Source organism: Nicrophorus vespilloides, unplaced genomic scaffold (assembly GCF_001412225.1).
Source record: "Nicrophorus vespilloides isolate i.1.1-1 unplaced genomic scaffold, Nicve_v1.0, whole genome shotgun sequence".
NCBI lineage: Eukaryota > Metazoa > Arthropoda > Insecta > Coleoptera > Silphidae > Nicrophorus > Nicrophorus vespilloides.
This window is the reverse complement of record NW_017096185.1, coordinates 6,229-11,742: the sequence shown is the minus strand read 5'-3', so window position 1 is coordinate 11,742 and position 5,514 is coordinate 6,229. Positions and strand designations below refer to the sequence as shown.

Here is a 5,514-nt window from a genome sequence, read left to right as displayed (position 1 = left end):
ATGTTTATGTAATACAAAGTCAGTCTGGAGGAGAGTCTGGAAGAAAGTCTAAGAGTAAGTTTTAGAAGAGCAACCTAAGCTACGAGTTTACTTATATTTATAGTGTTAAAATATATTATTTGTGTTCATTGACTTTTGTCTAGCCTTTTACTAAAACCCTCTTCAGACTCCACATAAACTTTCAGACTCCACAACTGCAGAAATATAAGAAGATCCACTGTGTCCAAATTCCATCCCCGGGACACGACAGTCCAATGATATTTTATTCGATTAACAACAAAGATTACTATATATTAATGTTAAAATTGCATAATGATATTATGTTTGCTTTGAACAATGCAACCAATTTTCCAGGATATCTACGACAGAGAGTACAAGTCCAAGTTTGAAGCCAAGAACATCTGGTACTAGCATCGCTTTATCGATGGTGATGTGCAGTCCGATTCCGTTGCTCAGGGCTACGGTTCCCTTGGACTGATGACATCCGTCCTCATCTCCCCTGATGGAAAGACCGTTGAAGCTGAAGCAGCTCACGGCACCGTCACCAGACATTACAGGCAATACCAGAAGGGTCAAGAGACCTCCACCAATCCCATTGCCCCCATCTTCACGTGAACCAGAGGATTGTTTCATCGTGAAATGCGGATTTCCTGCGGATGTGAATTTCAATTATTTTTGACTCCACTTTATGCCGCACATAGACTACACAAGGAACGTGGGTTTCTCCTACATCACTGAATAAAACGGGGATGGTTGCATGGTATGAGGGGGAGTTTACTATCCGCAACAATCGTTCCCATAATGAAATACAAACAAATATGTTTATAGCTTAAAAAAGAAGAACCAAATCTTCAACTATCAATTTGTGAAATATTAATAGAATGTTTTTCAGGATTTTCCAATGATATTTTATTGGTATAACAACAAAGATTACTGTAGATTAATTGTAGAAATTGCATAATGATATTATGTTTGCTTTGAACAATGCAACCAATTTTTTAGGATATCTACGACAGAGAGTCCAAGTTTGAAGCCAAGAACATCTGGTACTAGCATCGCTTTATCGATGATATGGTCGCATACGGCATGAAATCAGAAGGTGGATTCGTTTGGGCTTGCAAGAACTACGATGGTGATGTGCAGTCCCATTCCGTTGCTCAGGGCTACGGTTCCCTTGGACTGATGACATCCGTCTTCATCTCTCCTGATGGAAAGACTGTTGAAGCTGAAGCTGCTCACGGCACCGTCACCAGACAGTACAGGCAATACCAGAAGAGTCAAGAGACCTCCACCAATCCCATTGCCTCCATCTTCACGTGAACCAGAGGATTGTTTCATCGTGAAATGCGGATTTCCTGCGGATGTGAATTTCAATTATTTTTGACTCCACTTTATGCCGCACATAGACTACACAAGGAACGTGGGTTTCTCCTACATCACTGAATAAAACGGGGGTAGTTGCATGGTATGAGGGAGAGTTTACTATCCGCAACAATCGTTTCCATAATGAAATACAAACAAAGATGTTTATAGCTTAAAAAAGAACAACTAAATCTTCAACTAACAATTTCTGAAATATTAATTAATCGTTTCCTGAAAAACGTTCTATTATAGAAAAAACAGAACGTTTTTCAGGATTGCCCTTATTATTTTATACATGTTTATTTATGTAAGTTATTAAGACTTAGAACAAATACCACTTAGGAAAATCCCATAACTAATCATTGGTAACGACTATTCTTAATCATCATGTTTTGAACAAACTCGAAGGTCCAATCTATAATGACCTTTAATATGTACATCTGCCTAATGACTTACGAATTAGGGAAAGCTAGGTACTATCTTTCCCTTCCAAATATTGTACTCCCACTATGTTAATTCCCTACTATAAAATAGGATGTTTATGTAATACAAAGTCAGTCTGGAGGAGAGTCTGGAAGAAAGTCTAAGAGTAAGTTTTAGAAGAGCAACCTAAGCTACGAGTTTACTTATATTTATAGTGTTAAAATATATTATTTGTGTTCATTGACTTTTGTCTAGCCTTTTACTAAAACCCTCTTCAGACTCCACAACTGCAGAAATATAAGAAGATCCACTGTGTCCAAATTCCATCCCCGGGACACGACAGTCCAATGATATTTTATTCGATTAACAACAAAGATTACTATATATTAATGTTAAAATTGCATAATGATATTATGTTTGCTTTGAACAATGCAACCAATTTTCCAGGATATCTACGACAGAGAGTACAAGTCCAAGTTTGAAGCCAAGAACATCTGGTACTAGCATCGCTTTATCGATGGTGATGTGCAGTCCCATTCCGTTGCTCAGGGCTACGGTTCCCTTGCACTGATGACATCCGTCTTCATCTCTCCTGATGGAAAGACTGTTGAAGCCGAAGCCGCTCACGGCACCGTCACCAGACATTACAGGCAATACCAGAAGGGTCAAGAGACCTCCACCAATCCCATTGCCTCAATCTTCGCGTGGAAATTAGGAAAATATGTTTATAGCTTAAAAAAGAACTAAATCTTCAACTAACAATTTCTGAAATATTAATTAATCTTTTCCTTATTCTATAATACAATGTTTTTCAGGATTTTCCAATGATATTTCAATCGACTAACAACAAAGATTACTGTAGATTAATTGTAGAAATTGCATAATGATATTATGTTTGTTCTGAACAATGCAACCAATTTTCCCCATGTAATTGCATTCGGTTTATCATCTGAACTTACATATCACGTTATTACATTAATGAAAACAAGTGTCGCGGGTGTTGCTTACACTTTTCTGTAGCTGTTAAACCCGCTTGTTACGAAATCAGGGTACGTAATTGTAATTGAAATAATTCCCTCCGGCTGAGCGGAATTCAATTTTAAATTAACAACATCCCCATATAAACACACACATATATACGCAACTGAAGCTTGGGTATGGTCGATCTAATGGGCCGATAGTGGATGCAACTGACAGTAACAAGTTCAAGTACTTAAGCGATTACAAGATAGGGGTTGTTAGATATGGGGCCGCATGGAAACAATAATATCATCGTACATTGCATTGCGCGACATCCAACATTAACATTTCTCCATCCCCGTCGCTCGTATCTCAACGCAACGAGGTGGATGAGGATGAGGAGAGAGCTCTATCTCTCCGTTCCCGTTGTTTGCCCATAAGTATGTGTCTGTCTATTTCACAGCAACCGCGTTAAAACATACTAATTTCATTCTCGGAACCGATTTATCAAATACCACTCCTCACTTCGTCGACTATCATCATCATAATCATGATATACCCACGAAGAGACGCTTTCATTTTCATGCTTCTACGAAAATTCCACCAAAAAATGTATTTTCGGTATTCTATTTTTAACGCTCATCCATTAAAATTCTTCTATAATTCAGTACGCACTAACTAAAACATAGTACACATCATATTTCCTACAATCCCTACAACATTAGTATTCTTAAGTTTCATTAATTATCTTCGTTAAATCTACAATAATTCCATTGTCTTAATCTTCACCTTACAATGAATTTATACGTTTTACTTATGCAAAGATTATGAACGTTTCAATGAATTATTGATTGCATCAGCTTCGATATTCCCCATTAAACTTGCACTTGCACACTATACATTTCCCTAAACTTAATACTTTATGCATCTGCAAAAGCTGCACACACAGGTTCGATTCAAAACGTCGGATTATGTAATTATCCCGGAACGAGAACAATCGTTATTGCTTTTACTTATAAAACAAACAATTGTAATTCGTAAAACGGAAACCTGCTCGTAAAGTCGTTAAAGCAGAGTTAAGTTTTCAATTATTTTTTTTTTCTAAAACGTAGATTAATCAGATTTCAATTGTATTTCATAGGGGCGAGATAAAATTCGAATGTCGCTCCGGTTAATTAATAATAAATAAGCCGAAACGCTTTTCATGTGGGCTCGCGTTTAAATTTCATTTAATTAATATGGATGTTTGCTCGCGTTCCAATTAATTAATTATTAATCGTTCGCCCGCTCGTTTTATTCATATTTCACTCTACACACGCTCATATACCGAACGAATTCAATTATTCTTAACTGCTTGCTTCATGCAAGCGACTTATGTAATAAGCATATTATTATAATAATGTAATCATTATTTTTATATCTGCAATAACTCCATTCAATTTTATCTACAAATACTTCATTTTTTCTTTGTATTGATTTTTTTTAAATAAGCTTCCAATTACGTAACTGAACCACTTAAATTGGGATTACATCAGCAGCAACTCGTCAAGGAATGTTTAAAAAATTTCAAATTTCGGTTTGCTCCATTTCGCGAATTTCGTTTTTTTACGTAAGAGAAGAGTGTAAAAGAGCCAACAAAAAGGTAAGAAGAGAATCGTTTTATTGGCTGCGCGGAGGAGGAATGCCCCGGAACTATAAAATGCACCGGATATTGACCAAGTTTTGCATTATGCATGCCGTACGTTATTACTTTTACTTCGTCGACGTTTACTGCCGTATTTCTTTTACTTCTTTGCTATTTTAACATTGAAAAGGGAAGCACTAAAACGAGAAACTAATTAATCACATGTATCTTCTTCGCTGTTATGTAATGAAACTTCAGTTATTAATACATTTTCTTTCTTGTTATTTCTTATAATTTGTTCATTATTTCATTAGACAGAAAAGTTTATAGGAAATTTGAAATATTGCAAAAACTAATTGGAAAAACCATAATTAATATTAAGATAAAAATACTGGCACCAACAGTGCTAAACTTTGATATTGTTACAAGCTTGAAAGGGTTTTTTTTTTTCATAAATTTTCGGTTTGGTCGTAACAAAGTGGGTTCGATAATTGTAGAAATTAGGGTGAATTAAAACATATTTCCTGCATGTAAAACACTGAATTTTATACAAGCAGCATATGGTGTAATCCGCTTTCAATAATGAATATAATTGCTGCACGCTGTATAAAATAATACAGACGATATTCATTTTTGGGTACAACATTAATTCAATAATCTGCTTAAATATTAATTTGGAAACCGTTGTTTCTTTATTCTCTCCCTCTTTTAATGATTGTAATTACGTGAATTCCAATAATTTGGAGCTTTTCAATTATATAATTAATATAGAAATATGTATATAATGGAGTGGTTACATATGATTAAGAATTTTTTTTTTCATTAGATGCAAGATGTTTATTAATCCGCAACTAATTACGCTCAGACACAACAGGATATTCAAATCATGAATGGATTGCATAATTCCATATTGCACCAGGCATTGTGCCACTGAAACAATGTTAATTATTCTCAAGGCTGCGGCGGATTGATGAAAGAAAACCGTGGGATTTCCCGAATTTCTCTGCACCGTTTTCAGCCCTAATTGAATATCGATATCAGGTGCGGTTCTTTCCACAGATGACAGTGAAATATTGCCGCGGACCATTGCCTTTCCATAACAAGAACGGAAACTGAAGAAGGAAGCAGCAGTTCATGCTCGAGTT

The 5,514-nt window shown here is 35.7% G+C and overlaps 1 pseudogene; it reads left to right on the top strand.

Moving 5' to 3' along the window:
* Nucleotides 1–1,054: 1,054 nt before the first annotated feature.
* Nucleotides 1,055–1,344, top strand: LOC108569939 (annotated as a pseudogene).
* The last annotated feature ends 4,170 nt before the right edge of the window (nt 1,345–5,514 follow it).